Here is a 25631-nt window from a genome sequence, read left to right as displayed (position 1 = left end):
GTGATAACTCAGATCTATCATACATATCATGTAATCTACGCCAAAGTGCTCTCGAAGTAGTCTCATACATAACAAGAGCATATACAGATTCCACAAGGTGCAAAGAGAGCGTAGATAGTGCCATCTCCTCTAGCTCCTGCCACTGATCGTCAGACATGTTTGAAGGTCTACCTACATCACCACTCAATGGTCGATGCAACCCTCGCTGTGTCAATGCGTCAAGCATACACTCTCTCCATGCCGCAAAGTCTGACCCATCAAACATGTGCATCTGTGAGAGGTCACAATCTGATCGATCACCTGTCTCTGCCATGAGCACAATGTAGCAAACTAGAAAGCAAAACCACCTCACCAACAACACCTGGAAACTGTCTACCGATATGGCCAGAAACACAATGTAAAACCTGTGAGACACACTCCAAAATAGAGCTCCCGCAATGTCAATACAAGCCTCGCCTGCTCTAGTATCACACTGCAATCTGTGAGCTAATCACCAAGCCCACACTGTGCGGTATCGATGCATACACACGCACAAATCTCCCACCTACAGAGAACACCGCACGCAAATGCTGAGTGCAACCTGCAATCTCTACCTAGATCGCATAAATGATACGCATAAAACTCATGGGAAAATTTTGTCAGTAAAACGGCCACAAAACCAGTAACCAAACTGACTGCACGCTCAAAACCATGAGCAACCAAAGCGCATCAAACCACACTCCAAATGCATGCATCAATCTCCACACTTTGCAATATTGCAAACACCTGCAAATCTAGTACACAAATATCTGTTCTACCAGTGACTGCCAAAAAACATCCTCGAGGCATACATTGCCGAGCTCAAAATGCAATCACATTAGTCTCCCTGAGCATCAAACCACATAAGGCATACATTGTATCCTCCCACCTGTGAGGAAACTTGCAGCAAATATCACTCTCACATTTGAGAGCAAACCATGTGTGGAATCCTCGACACACAATAAACAACTACTGCTGCAGAAAATTCAGCGTTCAGAATTTTAAAATTCTGATATGACAAGCGATTCCGGAGCGTGCCAAAACCCCAAGGTAGACTCCTGGATCACATGTATCCGAGTCCGGGTGTGAAAGCTATGCCAAAAACCTCCGTTTCAGCCCAAAAACGCAGCATAAACTGCCAAAAGAGGGCTGAAAAATGCAGCTCCTCAACCGTAGCTTGAATGAAGTTTTTGATGGCTCGAATGGCTTTGAAAGGGGGGTAAAACGTCAGGACACCTACTGGTAACGCTCTCGAAAAGCTGAATTTGCCGATGCCGAAGTTGAAACCTTGTTTGCACTCTTGAAAGTGCGCGCGCGCGGACGCGATTTCGGAAATGAAACTGGCTCTCCGCTGTCGTCGTGACTGTGCACACACGCACTCTCTCCGCACCTATGCTCTGATACCAATTGAAGGGGATCGGGGAGCACCACAGACGGAGAGTGAGAGAGAGAGAAGGAGACACACACACAATGTGGGTGGGGAGACTGTGAAGTGGCAGCTCCCCCTATACAATATACTCACTATAAGTATAGGGTAACAGTGGGTGGGCGCCCATGATCTGGGCGACCGGTCAAGGCACATAGGCCTTAACCCCAATAATAAACCCTAAATGGGATCCCCAACTTCTTATTGAAGTCGACCTGAGCAAAACCCTTCATTCCAAAATCCCAATCAGAGACTATGCTGGGATTCTGTTGCATGAGCAGAAATACTGTACAGAAACCTACCTAACTCGTGCTTTCATTGCTTTCAGCAAGGGAATTTGATAAGGGAATTCCCTATCTTGCTCAAGAAAAATCTGCTTACCATACACATAATGACCCTAAAGCTCAGCAACCTAAGGCCAACCAACAAGCTTACAAAAAGCCTATGCATAGAAATGCAAAGAAAAAAACTATGTCCTCTACCAACATCAATTATTTTCATGTCCTTCTTGAGGAGGTGTTTGAACTATTTGCTGGTCCAATAGTACTTCCTCGGGCTGATCCACTTAAAGAGGCCACTGGGGCACCAAATATTCCCCCTAACCCTAATAGGCCCATCCCCACTGTCCCAGTAAATGAGTTGCAAGATCCCCTCCCTAGTCCACTAATCAACTCAGCTGGCTCATCTGAAGCAGAAAGTGACAGTGAGTATGTCTAGAGTACTCAAGGTGTACAACAAGGTGCCTTAGAGGAAATGCTCAAATCTGCCAGGGAAATGAATTTGAGACCACAAAAATAAAATGGATCTAGATGGGTCTCCTAACCCTTCTGTAGACATCTTGATGTCTCGGGCAGAAGAAGAGAGTCTGCCCAACTTCAAGGTTCCTAAGCACAAGAGAAAAGTTGAAAAGTCAACTGATCCTAACAGAGTTTCTGTGTCCCTGGTTAAACCAAACAAGAACTCTAAAAAATGAAATGTCCCAATCTCAAAGGCCTTACTTTGAACTGTAAAGGGCTTAATGATGCAGCCAGGCCAATGGTAATCAAGAAGTGGCTTGCTGATTTGTCTATTGAACCTGACTTTTTATGTTTGTAGGAACTCAAGATAGCAGCAAAGAATTTGGAATGAATCTTAATAGAATCATCTCAGAGTACAAATGGTTTTACACTAGCCACAGTGGTGGTAAAGGAGGCTGTGCAGTGGGTGTTGCGTCCAAATGGACCAATTTAATATCTAGCTCCCAGTCATCATCAAGAGGTACTTGGACTGCTGTCACCCTAGCAGATCCATTCAAACTATAGTAAGTGTCTATGCTCTCAATTCTATTTTTGAACGTTCTTTGTGCTGGAAAGAGCTGGCAGGTTTGCCCAAAAACATCATTCTTGCAGGTGATTTCAATATGGTTGAGCATATGTCAGACAGGTCCAGATCACTTGGCCAATCTATAGCAGGGTCAGAATAACTATGCTGGTTAGACTTAATGGATGCTTTGAATGTAATTGATGTATCAGAAGACAGTGGTTTTACTTGGAGTAACAACCAAGTAGGTGAATGCTTCAGGGCAGCAAGGTTGGACAGAGTGTACATGTCGGTCAATGTGCTGTAGGACCACTGGTTGGTTAAGTGTAAATCTGATGCTTCTTTGACTCCATTTACACTTAACTGGTTGGTTAAGTGTAAATCTGATGCTTCTTTGACTCTATTTGACCATAAGACTGTGTTTTTTGATTTGTTAAGGTCTGATACTGCATATAAAGCTGGTAGGCCACACCTAAACCAATCATTCTTGGGTATAAATTGCATAAAAGACAAGATTAAAAGCATTTTGAATGGTGGTTTTTGTCCTAATAAATCCCCAGGTTAAGCTTGGGAAGTAGTTCTGCATGAGATTTAACAGACTTTGACCATGTATAAAAAAATGGCCAAAGACCTTAGAGCAAAAAGAAGAGGGATGATACATGGGGAGCTCTCCATGCTGGAGAAAAGCTCAACCAGTACTGACCACACCTCTAAGAGACTCACTAACCTTAGAAATGAACTCAGGTTGGAAGAGATCCTTGAAGCCAATAGTGCCCTTGATTTCACTAGGGAGTACTGGGCTGGAAAGATTGACAAGCCTACCAAAAACATGTTTCAATTACTTAAGAAGAAAAAGGCTAAGGAATTCATACCCCCCCTTAGGGGGCAGGGAGGTCTCTTGGTCCAGACCCAAAAGGAGAATTTAACCATATCTTATGAACACTTTACTAAAGTATTATCTAAAGCTCCCATAAGAGACAAAAAGACTCAAGAAGCAAGGGCTCAAATAGCCTTGCTTAGAGGGAAGATTGTGCCTACTGAAATGGCCATCTCCCTTGAAACACCTGTCTCTGAAGGGGAGCTAAGAGAATGCTGTGCGCTCCTTGCCGCACTGTCGAAGCAAAGGACTTGCCGATACACCGTGTGCGAGCCACAAATGGCTCCAAGCACACAACAAGCCTAAACTAGCAAGCTCAAGAGAGCAAAGGGTGTGTCACTCACCGCTCTACGCTCGCCTTCGTAGTGGATTCCTCTCCGCGATGAAGAAGAAGCTGCACTCGTGCCGCGCTCAACCGCTTTGCCGCCGTCGTGCCTTCGTAATGCTCAATCGCACACACACTCTCCCTCTCTCTCTCTCTCTCTCACACACACACACACACACACACACACACACACACACACACACACACACACACACACACACACACACACACACACACGGAGGTGAAGAAGAAGAAGATGGAGATGGAGATGGAGCAAGAGCACTCTTCTATTGCACAAATGAGAGAATGAGTGAATTTTAGGTTTAGTTGGCTTTTATATGAGCTCACCCCATTCACACTTGGGCACCCATGCTTAGCCAACTAATCCCTTGAATGTCCCAGTTAGAATGCGCCTCTCATCGGCGATCACTCTTACCCTTTTCCTATTGGTCCGACAAGCCCGGTACCTGACTCTACCAAATACATAATACACGTCCGTCATACGTGATGGGGTGTCCGTAGCACACAACAAGCCTAAACTAGCAAGCTCAAGAGAGCAAAGGGTGTGTCACTCACCGCTCTACGCTCGCCTTCGTAGTGGATTCCTTGCCGCGATGAAGAAGAAGCTGCAGTCGTGCCGCGCTCAACCGCTTCGCCGCCGTCGTGCCTTCGTAATGCTCGATCGCACACACACTCTCCCTCTCTCTCTCTCTCACATACACACACACACACACACGGAGGTGAAGAAGAAGAAGATGGAGATGGAGATGGAGCAAGAGCACTCTTCTATTGCACAAATGAGAGAATGAGTGAATTTTCGGTTTAGTTGGCTTTTATATGAGCTCACCCCATTCACACTTGGGCGCCCATGCTTAGCCAACTAATCCCTTGAATGTCCCAGTTAGAGTGCGCCTCTCATCGGCGATCACTCTTACCCTTTTCCTATTGGTCCGACAAGCCCGGTACCTGACTCTACCAAATACATAATACACGTCCGTCGTACGTGATGGAGGTGTCCGTGAGCCGTGAGGGTTAACATGCCCCCCTTCCTGATGTAGATTTCGTCCTCGGAAGCTATTGAGTTGAAGCTCGTTCGTCGAGGTGGAAGAGCATTTGAGATGAATGTCCTTAGCCTTCTTCAGTCACTGCAAAATCAAACAACATTGGCACGGTAATTGCATTTTCAAAAGTGATTAAAAAGCATATGCAGTTTTAGGTAGACACATTGATTGGTAAAAGAATTTCAAACAATTTGTCAGCAATGAACATTAAATTGCAATGTAATCAAATAAATAAACAGATGTAAAGGTAATAAATTAAACAAGTATGGGGTCGCTAATTTGACGGTCGAAAGGCACTAGAGATCGAATATTAATACCATGGGTAAGCTTCTTAATTTTCTGTGGTCAATTAAGTTGTTTAATCGCGAGAGCCAAGTATTCATGTTCGAGGGCTGACTAGAGGCTATATCTAGAAGACCTTGTAGTTAAGCTACCATAAACGGAATTTCTCATGAAATCATCGCCTGACTGATTACTTTTTCTTTGACCCCCCAAAGTCTTTTCACAGTGATTCAATTTGATGTGTGTGCTTATTTTGTATGCCTTGGGTTTTTTGCTTTTCAAGGAAAAGCGCCCACACTGGGAACCTCTAGGGCTCTAGTACCATAGGCAATACATGTGAGTGAAGTACCAAATCAAGCTGAGATTTCTCTTCTAGCTTAAGATTTTACAGTGTGGCACTTTGATTTTTTGTTTGTTCATTTTTAACATTTTAATTTTGTAACTTTGGGGGGTCATATAACACTGGTACACCTCCCCAGGCTCATCACACTAGTAAACTCCCTTTATAATACTTAAGCTAAAGGTCAATAGGGTCAAGCCCACTAGAAAGCCCTAGTACATTTCACACAATGCTGCTTAAATCGGATTAAGAACCTAAGTAACCGTTGATTATTAGGAAGGCATTCCCCATGGTATTAAGAGAAGATCTCTAACACCTAACTTGGTCAAACTAGCTTAGTCGGACTGCTTGAGTTTTAAACCTAGACAACTGATTATGACAAAAGATTACATTGAATTAAATGTTTGATACTAAGCAAATGCGTTGAATATTATGCTACCAATCACAATCAAAGCAGACAAACATGGATGCAAAAAGATAAGGGGCAATGCTAATGGACAAGAAACACCTGTTTGTGTTGATGGTCGCGCTTGATTTGAAGAGTAAATCGAGATAAAGATTCCATGAAGGTCCAAATCCTACCAATAGCAACACGCTCCTGTACACACTAGGAAACAAAAAGAATACCTCCAGGAGGCACATTAGTGGAAAAAGGTACCAACACTTATTGAACACAAAACAAAACATAAGGAACCCTAACCTAATTATTTGCACTCCCCCTAGAGAGTCAAGGGAATAGGATATTGTAGAGGTTGGGGGGAAACCCTAAGGCTAAACCCCTATCCTCGTCGTCGAGATAAACAAAGTCATCATCCATGAGACCATATGTGCCATCCGTGTAGTCGTGTAAATTTTCTTCTTCATCATAGGTGCCCATGTTTACTAAGAAGGTCACTAGACGCCTATAGTCATCTTGGTCAAAAGGGTAGGCTTGTGCAATGGGAGAAACGCTCTCTTCTAAGTATGGATCAGACGTGGTTAAGAGACGTATCAGCCATTCTAACTCCTCAAAATTCCTCTCACATGCTAGCGTCCATATCAAATCCCATTCACATGCAAGCACTGGAAAGACCATGTGAAATATTTGTGAAAAGTAACGAGGGTACCTCTCACCCAAGGCAGGAGTGGATGACTCTAGCGTACTAGCCATATCTGTACACGCAAATAGATGATGGTTAGAGTGCAAATATTACAAGGGTCGTGTTCTTGTGCATAATTTGTTTTTATGATTTGTGTTATGACTCTTGCTCTTTTACTTTTTTATCTTGTTTTTGTGAGTATAAGGCTTTATATATACATTCCCTAAGATCGGAGATTAAGAGGTCAGGGAGAAAGGTTGGGAGGGAAGCAAGTGAATGATGGATGTCCACAAACACTCCCCCCTTCCTTGGGCAGATCATACCGTTTGAAATGAGCTTGTCACCCTTTGAAACCAATTGTTCCAGTTGGTAATAGGTGAGGATTTTTGCCAATAGTTTTCTATTACCCTAGGTGCCTCGTCAAGTTGCAAGGGTGGTAAGGTACTCTCCCAGGATCGAACTTGAAGTGGTACATCAGGTGATTCTTGAACACTGGGAGGTGTGGACTCTTTTGTAGATTCATGGAGGTCCATTACTATAGATGGAGGCTGTGTAGAAGCTTTTACCTCTATGGATGTATTACATGAGGAGCTAGAAGCTTCATGGAATTCCCCCCTTCCTGAGCTAGGTGCAATAAATTGGTTTTGCCTTGGAGCCCAAACTAGCTCTGGACTAGGTGTGTAGCATTCTGTGATCTTTCCCTTCCCACGGTCTGCCATTGGCTTTAGCGTTACACTGTTTGACTCATATGGGTTTGTTGTCGATAGGGAAGGACACATTTTACATTTAGGTACCCAAATTTGCTCATTTCCATCATAGTAGCCTTGGGCTTCTAATAGTTGTTTTGGAATCCATCGTGATTTGGTCTTGACTCTCTTAGGGCGCGCTCTTGGTTTTCCCAGGAAATTTTTTCTTGGAATGGATGGGAGGGTTGAGGTAGTTGGAAGTAAGGCCTTGGGGACCCATTGATATGTACTCTTAGGTCGTGCAGGTTGAGTACGTGCAATATTACTGCTTGCTGCAACTACAAGTGTTGAAGTGCTAGATTCATGGGTAGCCGGCAAAGACGAGTTAACCACCTTGGCTTGTGAATGTTGGCTATCCTTCAACTTTGCTAGAGTTTGCAACGTAGGTGACTTTGCTTCAATGATAGGGGTAAGAGTCGGTGGTCGCGTCGTGACACTAACAGTATCCCAATCAATAGTGCATTTGGTTGCCAACATCCACGTGCGTCCCAAGTTTATGTGGCCTTCCATAGCTCCCGCGGGCATGACTAGAAACCTCTGCACTATGCTTCCATTGTCATAGACAACAGGGGTCTGAAGGACTCCAAGAATAGCAGTTTTCTTTTTATTAATGCCCTTGACTAGCATCGTACTCGGGGATAGGGTCGGTTTCCCTAATTGACACCAAACTCCATAGGATAACAAATTGTGTTTAGCTCCCGTATCTAATAAGGCATTGTATAGCACTTTCCCATAGGGGCTATTTAGCTCAATTGGGTATCGTAGGCATGGCTCAGATTCAAATGAGTCGTCATCTGTGTCCTCGAAAAATGCTTGCATGATTCCCAGATTAGCCTCTCGTTGGCGTCTAAGACGTTGTTGTCGTTCTTGAGCTTCAACTCTTGCTTGGATTTTTTTAAGCTCTGCTTGTTCCTTGGCAGCCTTCTTTTGATGGATGGCTTGCAACTCTTCCTGGCTTAGAGGATCATAATATCTTTTGAATTTACTCCCATTAAGGAATCCAATGGTTTCAACTCCATCTAGAGTCTCTACGCGAATGGTACCTTGCGGGGTAATTTCACACACTCGATATGGTCCCTTACCAGCATATTTCAATTTCTTCTTTTCATTACGTACCCCGTACATAAGAAATTTATCACCAACCTTGATGTCTTTATCCTTTAAATGGCTATCAAACCACTTCTTTCTCCTATCCTTCTCCACTAGAGCATTTCACACAGCTAATTGCCTCTCTTCATCTAGCCTTTCCAGGATATATAATCGCTCCACTAAGGGGTTACCATCCCAACCTTCTTGAGAAGCTACTCGAAGACTAGGAATGACAAACTCCCATGGCATAACTGCTTCTTGGCCATACACTATCTTAAACGGTGTGCAATTAATAGCAACTTTATACGCAGTACGATAAGCCCATAAAACTGATGTAAGCTTTAGGTCCCAATCAGTGCGATGAGCCTCAACTGTCTTTGTCAAAATGGAGATGAGAGTTTTGTTGGTACTCTCAGCTTGGCCATTTGCTTGGGGATAATAGGGTGTAGACTTGTGGTGAGATATCATGAAGTTTGATGTGAGTTCTTTTATTACTTCATTTATAAAATGAGTTCCATTGTCACTCACAAGTTCAAAGGGGAATCCAAAACGTGTGATAATGTTCTCAAAGAGGAACTTAGCTGTTGTTTTTGCATCCGCCTTTCGTGTTGCTTTTGCTTCATCCCATTTGGTTACATAGTCGGTAGCCACAATGATATATCGTGATTGCGTGTTATGTGCAGCCGGACTAATCGGTCCTACAAAGTCTAAGCCCCACTTTTCAAATGGTTGGGTTACCTTGATGGGATGTAGAGGCATCCTATCCCTTCTTTGTGGCTTGTTGAAGCGTTGGCATTCATCACATCCCTTTGCAAAAAGTGATGCATCCTTAAACAGAGTGGGCCACCAATAGCCTGACTGTAAGATCTTTCGGGCAATCAAGTTTCCTGAAAAGTGACCACCAGCTACACCCATGTGTGCCTCTTGTAGAATATATAAATACTCATCCTCGCGGGCACAGCGTCTAAGAACATCATCTTTTCCTCTCTTATAGAGAGTTCCAGTCAGTAAGCAATAGGGTTCGCATTCCTTGATTAATTTTCGAGCTATATCTTTTCGCAGTTCCTTGGGTGGAAAACCATTAACTAAGAAGTTAACAATCTGTTCACTCCATTCAGGCATTGTCTCAACAATGAACAAAGGAGTATCAGGCAATTCATCATCAACCCCCGTAGGAGCTTCGCCATTAGGGATACGAGATAAATGATCCGCCATGACATGTTTCCTCCCAGGCCTCACAACAACGGTGAAGTCAAACTCAAGAAGAATTAACAACCATCGTGTAATTCGACCTGTGGAACACGGCTTGTTTACCAAATATAGCAATGCTTGATGATCAACATAAAAAACAAACTTGGTGGCAAGAAGGTAATAGCGAAATTTCTTTACTGCATAAATCATAGCTAGACCTTCGCGCTCTGTAGTAGTGTAGTTCATCTCGGCATCATTTAATTGGCGACTTGCAAAGCTAATAGGGTAGTCCAATTTATGTTCTCCTGGTTGAGTTAGAACACACCCAATAGCAAAATTTGATGCATCGATATGCACATGAAAAGGTACATTCCAATCGGGTGTTCGCAGGATTGGAGCACTTGTTAGGGACTTCTTTAATAACTCATAAGATTGATGACATTCTTCCGTCCAGTGAAACTCGATAAGAAGCTTGTACAATGGACGCACTATCTCGGCAAAGTTTAAAATAAATCTTCGATAATAACCAACATGGCCCATAAATCTTTGAACTCCTTTATAGTTCGTAGGTGGTGGTAAATCGGCAATGGCTTTAATCTTACTCTCATCGGTGGATATCCCGTTCTTGGACACTATATGCCCTAGAATGACTCCATGCTTAACCCAAAATTGGCATTTGAAAGGGTTCAATGAGATGCGATAAAATCTGCACCTTTGAAATATTTTTCGTAGATATAACAAATGCTTCTCCCAAGAAGAATAAACACAAAGGTCGTCTAGGAAAGCTTCACAAAACTCCCTTAGAAATTCTTTAAACGCAGTGTTTATTAATCGTTGGAATGTAGCAGGTGCATTCGTTAAGCCAAAAGCCATAACACGAAATGCAAACACTCCAAACTCTGTGATAAAAGCAGTTTTAGCTTGGTCCTCTAATGCAATTGTGATTTGATTGTAACCAGAGTACCCATCTAAAAAGCTATAAGCTTCCTTGCCCGCAACTCTTTTAAGCACGTGTTCTGAATATGGCAAGGGATAATGATCTCTCCTAGTAGCTGCATTAACTTTCTTGAGGTCCACGCACACTCTTAGTTTCCCATTCTTTTTTGGCACAATGACTATTGGAGAAACCCATTCTGAGTGCTCAATAGGGTATATGAATCCACACTGGATAAGTTTTTCAATCTCCTCTTGTACAATTTTGGCATACTTAGGATTCATCGGATAGGGTCGTTGCTGGACGGGTTTAGCAGTGTTGATCATGGGAATTGTATGTTGCACCACAGAAGGTGGAACGCCCTTCATGTCATGATATGTCCAAGCAAAGATATCCTTGTATTCCTTGAGGATATCCTTAAGTACAACCTCTTCAGTTTCGGTAAGGTCTTCAGCAATAAAGACTGGTTTAGACTCCTCACCTGGTTCTGCTAATTCTATCTCTTTAACTACCGCTGGACCATCATAGACTCCACTGCTTCCATTGGTAGGTATTCGTTGGGCTTTGGCATACACAACCTTTCGCTCCCCCGTGGTATAAGATTTAAAATGTTCAGGAGCCGTATGTAAGTCAGCAGGCTCTTGTCCTGACGGAGACCTTTCTTTTAGTTTTGCCTCCTTTTGTTGTTGTGCTAACTCTCGGTTTTGACGTCTTCTTATAGTTCGACTCAATTTCGGCTCTGTAACCTCCAATTGAGCGAGGTCAATGGGTCGCGGGCTGCACCACATGACACTCTGGAGATGTTCACCCCAATTGTCTACTAGCTTTCAATGAGCATCACATGCCCCTAGATAGCTAAGACATGCTACAGTAGATCTTTCCTTGTTTATCCTAGCTCTCACATTCGCTCGATATCGTCGTCTCTTATATGACCTTTGTTTCTTGTTAAGGTTTTGATTTTGGTAAATGTTTGAACTCGACTCGCTTGATAGGTCTTCGCTTGTATCTTCTTCACTCTCATATAAATTACCATAGATGGTCGTACTAGACCTTGAGTGTTCAGTTTCTATACTTGGCTCACTCGATGTTTCCTTAGGTTCTGAATCCATTTCTCCCTGAGATTCCGTTTCTGATGTGTATTGGCCTGAAGCCTTTGAGGAATCATCGGTTTCACTCTCAGGTAGGTGTGCCTCTTTCTTATCATCGGATGTTACATGCGCTACACCTAACATGTTTACTGGTGCAATGTGTGGTATCTCTTCCCCATCTGGTGTTACCCAGGTTGTTCCTCTAGCTCCCCATGTATCTATAGTTGCCGCTAGGTGTACCCAATCGACATTGTCTGACTCAGCCATTCCGGGTAGGATATCCATATAAGGAGAGTTCTCCCCAATATCCGTGTCTTAGTTACACGTGTAACAATACTGTAATGGAGCTGAGTGAATTGTTGTGTCTGATCGATTATCAATGATGAATTTATTTCCTAGAGGATGCGTTCGACCACTTAAAAGATCAACTCGAATGACAGAGTCTTGGAACTGTCAGTAGACGTGGTTTTTGGACCAGTCATGCACCATTTTTGCTTCCCTCATGAATGGACGCCCTAAGATCATCTCAAATGACATAGGATGCTTGGAAAATTCCATAACAATGAAAGTCTGCCTTACCTTGTGTCCCAAGAACTTGATCCTGAGATCCTTAAGCATTCCAATAGGCATAAAAATAGATCCATTAGCCATTTTTACCACTACGCTTGTGGCTTCAAGGTGAGGTCGCCCCATAGACTCCCAACAACTCTTTGTCACCATGCTGACTCCTGCACCACCATCAAGGACTCCCTTTACAGTTAATACTTTAGTGGTGATTGGTAGAGTAGCATTAGATTCATCACCTTCAAAGTATTGCCCCAACTTGTTAACGGGTACTTCAATTACAGATTCATGTCCCGCTAGGTCAGATGGTGGTGGTAAATGTTCCTCCTCATTCATTACTGAGTCAGGTTTGTTCATATGTGCAAACTGTGGTAATGCGGCCTGTAATTCTCCATTGAGGAAGGCTCGAAGAGCTGAGACTAGCTCGGGGTCTTTATATAGTTTGGACATGATGGTGGTTCTAACTTCTGAAGACATGAAATCCATCAATTTGGCAACATTTAATGGCATCTTGTGGGACGTAGGACCTTGACAAGAGAATGGTGAAGACGGAATCTCCACTTCCTCAAGGGGGTCGGGCATTCCCTCACCAAACATTCTCTCTAGTAGGAAAGGTGTGTGTCCACTTTCAGATGTCCTACCCTCACTCTCTTCCCGAATGATACTGGGTATAGCTAACGGCCTGTAGTTCTTGCGAGGTTGAACTTGTGTGGGAAACACTGTGTCCGACATCTGGATGTGTTTGGGTTCAGGTTCTAATGTTCGTTGAGTTTCTTCCACCAAACCTCTCAGTTGTTGGACTCGTTCTATAACAATGTAGTTCTTGTGAGGTTGAACTTGTGTGGGAAACACTGTGTCCGACATCTGGATGTGTTTGGGTTCAGGTTCTAATGTTCGTTGAGTTTCTTCCACCAAACCTCTCAGTTGTTGGACTCGTTCTATAACACTGTTGGGTTTGGATAGGTTCCAATCTTTCTCTTGCAATCCTCATTTTTTGTCTCTCGTGGCTTATCTTGGGGGTTCGCAACTGGGTAGTTTAACTTTGAATACTCTTTTGGTGTTCGTCGTAATTCCCTCTCGTGATCCTCCTCACTGGCTTTTTCCTTTGTAGTAACAGTTTTGGTCTCCGTGGTCTATCTGAGTCATCCTCAAGGTCATTCATATACACGGGATCCTCTCCTGTCCCTATGTTAGTCTTTGAACTAGGTTTTGAGCTAGAAGCATTAAGGGATTTCTTTCTTCGTGTTTTCTTCTTTCTCGCTCGGCCAATGGACGCAGCATCTCTCTCTTCGAGGATGTAATTTTGCTTTTGGATCATCGACCGTGTGAGTGCATTCACTGGTGCTATGTTTATAGTTGGTGGTGTCCCATCAACAATCTCTATTATGCTCAATGGTGTGATTTTCGGTGCGTTTGGATTGTTAGGACACTGTGCGATCAAATGATCTATGCCACAACGATTACAAGTGAGTATTGGCATTGCCAATGCACTCCCTTGACTGGTTTGCATTAGTGCGGCGTTCTTTTGTATTCTAATGGGGCACTCAGCTACTCGATGTGGTCCACCACATTCGTAGCACTGAAGAGGTGGTCTCCTGGCAAAACTATTAATGTTTTGGCCTCTTGCTGCTAGCGCAGTAGCTTGATATACCGGTTTGATTTGTCCCCAATGGTCTTCCATATAGTACATGGGACACTCCTTAAGCATGTCGACTCCATAGGTGATACTAGAGTCTATGTCCTCTTCGCAATCTACATAAGTACTAGATGACTCGCAACCTATTTGGTTCATAGGTGTAACTCTTGGATGAGGGGGTTGCGGTCCTAGCACTGGAGGTGGCAACGGTGTGGTTTGGACCACATTTTGGGTTCTAGGGACCATGTGCTGTAATGGCAACTGTTGCTCCATGGGTGGGGTAGGCATCAATGCAGGAACTCGAGGTGAGTCTGCCCAAGCTATAGGCGGTTTATTTTCCATGATGCGTTTAAGCATTAGGCAATCCTTCGCTTGATGGCCATACCTACCACACGCGTTACAAGTCCCGTTAAACTTTACTCTGAAAGTAAGGCATTCACTCGTAGTATGTGGGCCCAAGCAAATTGAGCACCATTGTTGCTCCCTTCTTGGATACATATGAGTGTTTTGTGGAGCACGATTACCCCTAAGGCTTTCTTGGATGGCCTTTGTGAGATCTGCCAAAGTCATCTCAGATATTGTTTGCTCTTTCACTATTGGCTTTATCTTCATTGGCTCATGCCCTGATGCTTGGGAGCTACTTGACTTCGGCTCGGCAGACACTCTTTCTCCTGCAATCATTAAATTATCCTCCAATTGGATTGCATTCATGGTGACTGCTTCCCAAGTAGTGATACCTCTAATGACTAGGCCATTATAGATACTTTCATGTCGTAGTCCCCTAATGAATCTATCAAGCAATTGGTTGTTGTTGAATCGCTCGTTTGGATTGCATCGAGAATTCAAATTCTTTAGGCGACTAATGAAGTCTCTCACGGATTCACCTTCTTCTCGTTGGGCTTTCTGGAGCTGAGAGGCTACACCCCAAAGTACTCCCTCTCGTATGTATTCTTTTAAGAACAGTCTCCTAAGAGTAGAGTAGATCGTTTTTTCTTCTACTCTTAAGGTTCTATACCAATCTCCAGCCTTTCTGCTTAGGGTCAAACTCAAAGCCTTACACTTATGTAGCTCATTGTGCTCTTCCAAGGAATCGCACACATGTTCAAAGACTTCCATATGCTTTCTAGCATCTCCGTCTCCATTGAATTTCTGTGTGAGCTTAGCTACTTGAAGTGCCTTGCTCCTAGGCTCTCTATCAAGTGCACCACGCATGTTTTCCGCAATAGAGCGACCGATAGTTTGAGCAAATGCTGCCAAATCTCCTATTTGAGCAGGTATAATGGGTGTATGTGCTCCTGGAACCACATGTGAGATGGGAGTTGGCCTTGGCCTTGGCATACGCGCGGCTCTTGGGTCCCATATTTCGTATGGTGGTGTACCAGACGGTGGTCCAAAGTTTATATGTGTGGCCCTAGGCATAGGGGGTGCTTGATATGGCATGTTATTATTAAATGGCATGGCTCCACTTGTATAAGAGCTTGGATAATTCCATTGTGGATTGTAAGCTCTTGGAATAATCGGAGGTGTAGGAGCTACATGAGGCTGAGGTACGACAGGTGTACATGATTGATACATACATGTAGGTATAGTTGGGGGCACTGTGCTACTAGGCATTGGCGCAGTGTTAACAAATGAACTCCATGGTGTACTTCTTGTCATGCTCACCATTGGGATATGCATGGTAGCCATAGTGTCATTCAAAGAAAGATGAGCTAGATCTGGGAAGGTAAAGCTGCCACTTGTGGGCTCAGATTGTACTGAGGCTCCTGGCGAAACAACATATGGAGGATCAATGGGGCTCACTGAGGGGGTCTCCATTTGTGACAGGGTTGGTTGGTTGGCCTTTCCCGTATCGAAGAATCTCATTAGGCCTGTTGAAGGCATGTTGATCCCTGTGTTCTGTCTTTCTAACTCGACAATCCTATGGAGGACATCACAGACTTTCTGTTGTTGCTCATCTATGCTAGTAGCACCCGATGTGGATTGTAGAACATCTAACCAACCCACATGATAGGTGTGTCCTGTGTACCGATCAGTTAAAGCTTCTGCTTGTAGGTCATACTCCCAATTTTCGTTTAGGAATATCCCATCTAGGCCTGGTGTGCTGGAGGTTTCCCTTGAAGTGGGAGCATTATTGCTCCCCATTGCTTGCCCCTCCATGACTTCTACCTTCGGAGCACTCGGTTGCTCGGCTGGTATGATTGTTGTCATAGGAGCCTTTGCTTTCAGGGCTCGACTTTGTTATAGCCTTCGTAGGTTCTCAATTTCCCTCTCCCTTGTCGCTTGCATATAGCGTTCGATCTCTTGCACTTCGGCAAGACTCCTACCATCGGGTAGTAAAACCTCAGAGGGAGATAGTCCTAAAGGATCAGGAGGTGCAGTGGATGGAACATTCACATGCACACTCTCAAGAAGCATAGAGTCTATTTTAGGCATGAATGACGAATTTACTTCCCCACTCCCTTCATTTATTTCATTAACCGCATGTTCGGAGCAAGTAGCTCTACTAAGGGTCTCTTTTAAGCGGCTAAACACGCTGGACCCGAGCCGTGGGCCCATGGCATGCATATCTTGACTTGAACTATCAGGGTTTGGTGTAGGATACCCCTCCATGACTTCGTAGTCAGAGGAAGAATCACTAGACGCGATATGAGGATCTTGGGTCGCGCTACCTTGAGTCCCGGCCGAAGGTCCAGAACCTAGGGTGGAGGAATAATGGGTGCCCGCATAAATGGAGGCACTACCAATATGCTCGTGCTCTAACACTCGTCCAGAGCGTAGGTTCATATGACTTCCATACTCTAAGCGCGTTGGTGAGTGCCCGTGAAGGCCGCTCACTTAGTTTTTTTTTTTTTTAAACCCAAGTTTTTCGTTATTTTTTGTAACCGAGCCACAAAATATGGCGTGTAATAGCTCAAGACGAGCGTTTTAGCTAAAGGAACGTGCCGTGCTTTACAGCTCTCTATTTGGCTACGTGAAGCCCTCGAAATCCTAAAAATAGTTTTTATAGTCCTCGAAATCCTAAAAATAGTTTTTAAATATAAAAAGGTGTATAAACTATTTTTTAAAATTGAGGACTAAGGTCTGGGTTTGGGCTTGAGCTTGGTGAATGATCCCCAGCCCGAAAATAAATTTTTGAATTTTTTAAATAAAATTATTATTATTATTATTTAAGAAAAAAAAAAGTCGCTACGGCCGCGCCGCGCGCGCGCGCACACACACACTTAACCTACAGCTAACTTATCTACTTACAGCTAATGGAGATACTGCCACACACACTCTAACACTGTTTACACAGTACTACAATAGCTAACAGATCTACAAAACTAACCTTACAGAACTAACATTGAACCTTACAGAACTAACATTCCATAGCTAATACCTTAATTCTAACAGTACATTGCAAAAAAAATGTAACTCCTTCTTTAACAGAAAACAAAAAAGACAGTACAGTGTAACAAAAAACCTTCTCCACACAACCACACACCTTCCTTCTTCACAAATCCTTCTCCACACAACTACACACACTCATTCCCTACCTTCCTATGATAGAAATTGCACCACAAGAAAGCGTAAAGTGCTTAACCGAGCTTAGTGTAGGGCATTTCCCCGGCAGCGGTGCCAAAAATGTGCGCTCCTTGCCGCACTGTCGAAGCAAAGGACTTGCCGATACACCGTGTGCGAGCCACAAATGGCTCCAAGCACACAACAAGCCTAAACTAACAAGCTCAAGAGAGCAAAGGGTGTGTCACTCACCGCTCTACGCTCGCCTTCGTAGTGTATTCCTCGCCGCGATGAAGAAGAAGCTGCAGTCGTGCCGCGCTCAACCGCTTCGCCGCCGTCAAGCCTTCGTAATGCTCGATCGCACATACACACTCCCTCTCTCTCTCTCTCTCACATACACACACACACACGGAGGTGAAGAAGAAGAAGATGGAGATGGAGATGGAGCAAGAGCACTCTTCTATTGCACAAATGAGAGAATGAGTGAATTTTAGGTTTAGTTGGCTTTTATATGAGCTCACCCCATTCACACTTGGGCGCCCATGCTTAGCCAACTAATCCCTTGAATGTCCCAGTTAGAGTGCGCCTCTCATCGGCGATCACTCTTACCCTTTTCCTATTGGTCCGACAAGCCCGGTACCTGACTCTACCAAATACATAATACACGTCCGTCGTATGTGATGGGGTGTCCGTGAGCCGGGAGGGTTAACAAATGCATTGATAAATTGAAAGCTAGTAAGTCTCCAAGGCTAGATGGAGTACCTAATGAATTTTTTAAAATTTACAAAGTGTTTGTGACCCCTTACCTGATGCTACTGTGGCAAGAAGCTGTTAAAAAAGGTTCTCTTCCAGCCTGTATTAATATTGGGGTGGTCAAACTCCTCCATAAAAAAGGTAGCAAGGAGGAGTTGAACAACTGGAGACCCATTACATGTCTGACTTCTATCTATAAAATCTTTGCTTTAGCACTTGCCAGAAGACTTAGCCCCTTAATGGACACTATCATTCTCAAAGAACAAAAAGGTTTCATTAAAGGTAGATTCATTCTGGATGCTATTATTTCTCTTGGGAAGGCATGGAACATGCTTATGAAACAGAACAAGATTTCCTTTTTTTCAAAGTAGACTTTTATAAATCCTATTAGAGAATTGAGTGGGACTTCATACTGCAAGCCTTACATGATATTGGTTTTGGTAAAAGGTTCATAAAGTTTGTGCATGTCTTACTTGGCAATGCCTTTGCTAAAGTAGCCATAAATGGGGATCTAACTAATCTTATTCCTCTCAAAAGATCCATAAGGCAAGGGTGCCCCATATCACCTCTACTATTTGCTATAGTGTCAGATGCATTAAATTGGTTGGTGAAGGACCAGATGCAAAAGGGCTCTCTCAAGGGTATTCAAATTGCAGGCTAAGATGTTGACTTATGCCTTCAGATGTTTGCAGATGACCCTAATGCTCTATGTAAACTTGACTAGGGGTCTGTTGATGCATTTCTAAACTGTCTAAACACTTTCTGTCTAGCTAGTGGCTCTCAGATTAATCATCAAAAAACAGTGGTTAAAGCCTCCAAAGTTCAGTTCCTCAGATAGTACTTGATGCAGGCTGCCAGATACTTCCTGATGGGAAAATCTTCAAATTGTTGGGCATACCAATGGGCTTTAAGGTATCAATGTCCCAAAGATGGGATTGGGTTTTGGCCAAATTCAGACAAAAGGTTTTGTTGTGGCAAAATATGCAACCTCTGGCTGCCAGATCCTTTGTGCTCAATCATTATATCTTGCCTTCCATTATCTACTACCTCTCATGCTGGAAACCCTCCAAGCTTCAGCTCAACCAGGTAATTTCTCTTGCTGGAAGATTTATTTGGGGGGGTACTATTGAAATCTAGAAGGTGTCAAAAGTCTCCTGGAACACCTGCTGTATGCCTAAAATCAGAGGAGGTCTAGGTATTCTGAACTTGAAAGGCTAGCTAACAAGATGGCAGGTAAGTGGATAGCTAGATCAGTTTCTTTTGACGACTCCTGGGCCTGTCTTATCAAAGGAAATATCAGCAAATTCTCAGTTCAGTCCTATAAAGCTTGGAAAAATATTTCTTTGTGGGACACTGTCACCTCCAAGGTTAATCTAATTCCTACAGGCAGCCCCCTAACTGTTGCACTATGGAAGTCTTGGTTTGAGATTAGGAATAGCATGCATATTCCTCTGAATAAGGCCTTGTCTCATGATTTTTTGATGTAGGACTCTATATGGATTGGGTACATCCCTCAGAAAACTAGAAGAAAGCTTAATATTAAGGCCCATAAATGCTTTAAATCTCGCTTCCAAAGCTGGTCAGACCTGTATGTAAATGGAGACTGGGTCTCAGCTGAAATGTTGTCTCACACTACTAATTTGTCCTCTGGCTGTTGTTCTGAGCTTCTGAATAGGATCCTTGAGCTTAAAAGTCTGCTCCAATTGGAAGGTGCATCTAGGACCAAGCATGGGAAGCTTGAAGAATGGGCCTGGAAAGCCATCACCAACTACAGCATGGTTCAGAATTTTGATGAAGCTCTAAGGAAAAATCTGAATAGAAAATGGAATTTACAGTGGAATTCAAGGCAGTGGAGTTATAGATTCAAATGTGTCCGGAGCTTTGCCTACCCCATTAAACACAACTTTCTTGCCTGGTCCATTCTTCACCAAGGTGTATGGACTAGGGTCAGAGATCCCTAAAAGCTAAAATAGGTGATGGTAAATGCAAAAGATGTCAATGAGAAGAAGACTTATCCCACGTTTTCTTTGGTTGTAAAGACATTAAGAGAAAGCTGCAGTTGCTACAGTTCTATTGCTTGAGCCTGCACCCTCACCCCCTTACAGTTAATGAAATCCTCCTGGGAGAGTGTAATAGACTTGACATCCCCTTATGGAATCTGTGGAGAATGGAGTTCTTATGGGCCTGCTGGACCCAAAGGAATGAGGCAATTTTCCAAACTTAGTTCAATGATAAATTTATTGTATTCTCCATGGAGTTTAAAAGAATAGCAGTCAAATCTTCCAAACTTATGGTAGATGTTTACTGTCAGCTTCTCAATTCTCTTCAAAAAAACTTAAGGTGGCAGTGTTGGTGAGATGCCATGCTTTCATTTTACTCCTCTGATAAACTTAGGATGATCTACTCCTATTTGGCCCTATCTTTGTAAATTGTTGGGACGCCTCTCTTCCCTCCTGTGAGGCACTGTTGTAATATTCCACCCTTTGAATATCAATTCATGTTTTCTCAAAAAGAAAAATGTTAAGCTCCATTGTATATAGTATAAATATAATGATCAGAGATCATCTACAACATGAAAAGTCTATGAAAACCTACAAAGGGAGGTTCATTAAGCGGGGACACATGGAGGGAAACTTAGAGAAGCTCTTTATGGCCTTCAAAAATGCAAAGTCAAGTCACCCTTCAAATTGTTTTTAAAAACAAAAGTAGTGAGTGGGCATTGGGTAGCCTTGAAATTTGAGGGCCGAAGTGAAACTCCATGGCCTTTTCAAAGACTATAAAACTATAAATAAGAGTACTAAATTTTTTATTGTACATTGTTAGGATTCAAAAGTCTTTTCATTTTCTATCATCTTAGTACTTATCCTTCACTTTTGTATTTTAAATTAAATGTTTTTTTAAGATTCTCTTTGAAGTGTAACATAGGGAGGGTCTCTCCTTCCTTGAAATTTTAAGCTTCATCATATATAGTATAGATTGCAAAGTTTTCTTATGAGTGATGGCTTGTTGATATTGAGACAATTCTTTCTTTATTCATTGGTGCACATACCTTGTCAAGTGCCTCATTTTTGTTTTAACCTATTTAATGCTTCTTGTTGTGTTAGGCGTCATTATACTTAAGTGTTCTCCAAAGCTACAACAGAAACTTCATATGGTTCTAAGCCTCTTGTATTGGCTGAATAAATAATAATAATTTTTATTTTATTTTTATACAGACCATGGCTACACAAAATAACCAAGATGATATTTCCAAAGAGAAGTCCTCAAGTATATATGATGATTTGGAAGAGCCTCATGGTCTATGCAAAATAACCAAGATGATATTTCCAAAGAGAAGTCCTCAAGTATATATGATGATTGGAAGAGCCTCAGAAAAAGAAAACAAAAAAAGGTAACTTTGTTCAATAAATATAGCTAACATATAAAAGAAATTTATACATATTGATCTTTTATTGGTTTTTGTGTGACAAAAATAGAAGACCCAAAGAGTTTTCTTATAGTGCTAATCTATGATAGCAAAGCCTTTGACAATTATGATCTTTACTACAAAATGTTTAATACTTCTCTTAACATCTCAAAAATATTGTCCTTTCATTCATCTTTCCTAGAAGATCAAGCTTCAAATTATGATGGATTGGTGAAGGCTAGAGAGATAACTTACCTTGGAGAAGTATATGTACATGCAATAGATTTGATAAAATGTTTTTCATTAGCAACTTTGAAACTAAACAAAAAATATGCCGCAATTCTAGAGCCTAGCAAACTAGTTCTTTTCCATTGTACAAAGTGTAAGCATAAGTGTCTACTTCTTAAGAGAAATGAGGGATTCTTAGTGTATTTGTTTTTTATTCGAGATGATGAAAGGGAGTTAGAGGAGGAAGAGAATATTAGTCCTATCATTGGAGACATAAACGAAGATGTTGAATTTGAAGAAGAGCTTGATATGTTATCAGAAGAACAAGAATTTGAAAATCTTGACCTTGCCATAGTGAGATCACTAATGTCTCTGTAAGCCTTAGTAAGCATGTGGAACGCTTACATGTACCTCTTCTACCGACCTTTCCTCTCAATGAATGTAAGTATGTTCTATTGACCGATGTTCAAAGAGCTTTCAATCTCAGAGAAGATGAAATACTTGCTATTCTTGCTCAAAGATGGAATTTCAATGTGGGTACTGATGATGAGCCAATGAAATATACAGACTTTGTAGAGCAAGAACCTACATTACAACCACTTGAAACATGTTTTGACTCAGCAATAACTCTTAGAATATGTTTTGATAAGGCTTTGGAATATTGTGAACCTATTGAAGAAGAGTTTCTCTTAGCAAAACAAACTATTAAGGAACCTCACGTTCCAAATGAAAAAGACAACGATGCAGAGACAAGTACATTCCAAGATACCGTTCCAATTGTAGAAGAGCCATTGAACCATGAGAAGATTGAAGGGTCCATCAACATTTGGAACGAAAAACAACTAATCCATGATGAAAACATCAATGTAAATCTTTTTCACCTATTTTGTGGTATTTTTTTGAGCTATTTGTCCCATCTTAATGTCATTTTTCTTTTGAAGGTACAAGCACACAAAGATGACTTTTTGAAGAGACTAGGAGGATCGAGGGCACCTGACCTTAGTAGAGATGCAGCTTTTAAGTTTTATATAGGAAAAATAGCAAGTCCATATCTTTTTATATTCCATTCAAAGGATTGTGTGGATGCATACATATCAACTTTTTCTTTGAAGACGTTTTCAAGATATTTAGGTGGCTATAAAGTTCCTGCAAATAGCAGCAAAATCATTCTTCTTGAAAAAAAAAACTACAATCGATATTTTTGGGTATGCTCATGGTCTCCAAGAATCCTTAGTTGGACATTCTCTAACATACACAGGATATGCCCTTTCCATTGAAGAAAAACATCCAAGAAGGCTGACACCTTGTGGTAAAAGACATTTGCTACAACACTCTGAGTTTGAAAAATTTCAAGACCAACAAAATACATCAAAGGATGCTTTGGAAGAAGATGAAGACATGAAAGTACTTAAAAAACTTCTATAGAAAGCAATAAGTGAATGTATATAGTGCATGTACATGCTTACTCTTCATTTTTCTATTAGTTGATCATGAAGAGCCCAAACTTTGCAATCTCTGGCTCTAGTTGATCTCCATGAATCTAACTTTTGTTGCACACTAGAATTCTTCCAACATTATCGTCTTTGAATTTGCTGAGATATTTTGATTGCATGTGCTTGTCTTCTTTCTTTTAATACTTTGTTTCTTTGTTTTTGAAGAATGATCCTTCTATAAAATCAATAGGAAACCTCTTCATAAATGTTGGCTCTAGTGGTTCCACCACCATGTCGTGTATGGCAAAAATAAGCTCCTCATGTGTGATAATCCAACTTTTCCATTCCTTGTGTGCTACATATTATAGGACATCCATATGTTTTTGCAAACCATGGAATATGATTGTATATAATATGTTGTAAATTAATAGGACATGAGATTAACACACATAGTTGCATCAATCTTTATACTAGGGATGTAGTTTGTGTGTTTCTATCCAAATAAAGAAGAATAGAAAAGCATACCATGTAATATATTATGTTCTAAGATGACCAAGCCTCTTGCATGCTCTTGACAAAAGCATAAAGTGCAAGCCCCAACTTTAAGTTTTCCTCTTGAGTCCCTCTTGTCAAATATACAAAAAAATACATCCAAACATATCCATACCTCTGCTTTACGATTCCTAGCTTCACCTGTGTCAGCATGATCTTTAACTGCATTATGTAACAGCTTCCACATGTTAAATCTAATTGTGGAGGCTGATACTTTATCATGGTTTGATAGAAATCTCTGTGCTTTAACACCACCAATTGATGGTTTTGTTGGAACTTCATATGATGATGTCGATCTCTTAGAGCATTTTGTGATTTTGACATGACCTCCATGTTGTCCCATGTCAGAAAGGACTTCTTCGATTTTTTGAATGCCCTCTTTTGACGCCTTCTCAGGTTTAAGCTTCCATGCAAATTGGATATACAATTAAATTATTTTCTCTACAATTTTGCACAATGCATGTAATGTACAATTATGTACCTGTGATAGTGGAATATTCAATACAGGTTTCAAGTTTGGAATTTGAAAATGCCTTGTAGGTTTTTGTAACTAGCTTCGATGATTTAAATAATATGTTGATTGCATATAATATAAACAAGGAGATTTTGAAAGGGCACCTTTTGAGATGTTATGCATGCATTTCAATGTTTTGAGATCACCTGCCATGTGCCGTTCAACAGAAAAACTACCAACATCCTTCACATGTAAAAGTTCTCCTCCTGATTGTTTTTGAATAATTGCTAGTATTTGAGTTTGATGAAATGCCCAATATAAAATATTATGATCTTCCTTCTCAACCTGTAATAATCATTATTCATAGTTATTGAGGTCTCAAATGTGTGATACAGAAAGAAAATTTTCAAATAATCCGAGCTATAATTTTTTGTTTTAAATGTGCAATATTTTACCTCAAATAATCCAAGCCACCAAATATGATTTTCTAACTGCACACTGAAATCCTTCTCTTTCTCTTCATTTGGACTACCATTTGTATCTCTAGAAAATTGTTTCGTAAGTGCTCGATTCATGAGCATGATTGTCACACGCTCAATCTTTTTGTGCTTCAACATTTCACATTCATCAAGCTTGATTACAAACTCAGTTTTCTTTCTACTTCCTCCAAAGTTATTTGATAGAAATGGACCATTTGCTGTTGAATATTCTCTAAATCCAAAAATAATTGTTGAATGTGTTGAAGTGCACCACTCTCTTGTTTGCAAAAAAGTATTGTGCAATGTGTAGGGGAGGCCCCAAAAAATTAGCAACTTTTAAGTTGAGCATTTTTCTTGACTTTTTCATTCTAGCATGGGTAGACAATATAGATGAAGATATTTTCTTATCTTTAAGTATACCAATTTGTGTGTAGCCCATTCTGCTTATACCACTATCATCAATGACCTTTGAACGATTGAAGTACTCACTTGTGCTTCATTAATGAACTCATGGACAACATTTTGTTTCACCTTCTTGAATTTGGAAGATTCAATAAACTCCTGAGCACTAGATGGTGAGTTAAAGAAGAATAAGAGTCCTTTGCCATGACTAGATCGATATTTTCTTTTCCAAGATGCATCATATCTCTACAAAGTTCAAAAAAGAACATGAAGCATGCTATGTAAGGAAAACAAAGAAACTTTCCAAACATTTTGTAAAAGAAGGAATGCAACAAAATTATAACTTCCTTTATAGCTCGAATTCTTTTTTTAAGTCCACCACTCCCTGCTTTAAACGTTTCAATATTTGAAACTGTTCGACATCTTTGTCTCAAGCCAAGAGGAGTATTCTTAATACAAGATTTT

General features: G+C 41.5%; 2 pseudogenes; one reads left to right on the top strand and one right to left on the bottom strand.

Moving 5' to 3' along the window:
* Positions 1–1915: 1915 nt before the first annotated feature.
* Positions 1916–23271, top strand: LOC147457746 (uncharacterized; annotated as a pseudogene).
* Positions 23272–23822: 551 nt separating this feature from the next.
* Positions 23823–25408, bottom strand: LOC147457745 (uncharacterized; annotated as a pseudogene).
* Between the last annotated feature and the right edge of the window lie 223 nt (positions 25409–25631).

This window comes from Adiantum capillus-veneris, chromosome 5 (assembly GCF_014529385.1).
Source record: "Adiantum capillus-veneris isolate H3 chromosome 5, ASM1452938v2, whole genome shotgun sequence".
NCBI classification, from domain to species: domain Eukaryota; kingdom Viridiplantae; phylum Streptophyta; class Polypodiopsida; order Polypodiales; family Pteridaceae; genus Adiantum; species Adiantum capillus-veneris.
This window is presented reverse-complemented; position numbering and strand designations above follow the sequence as displayed.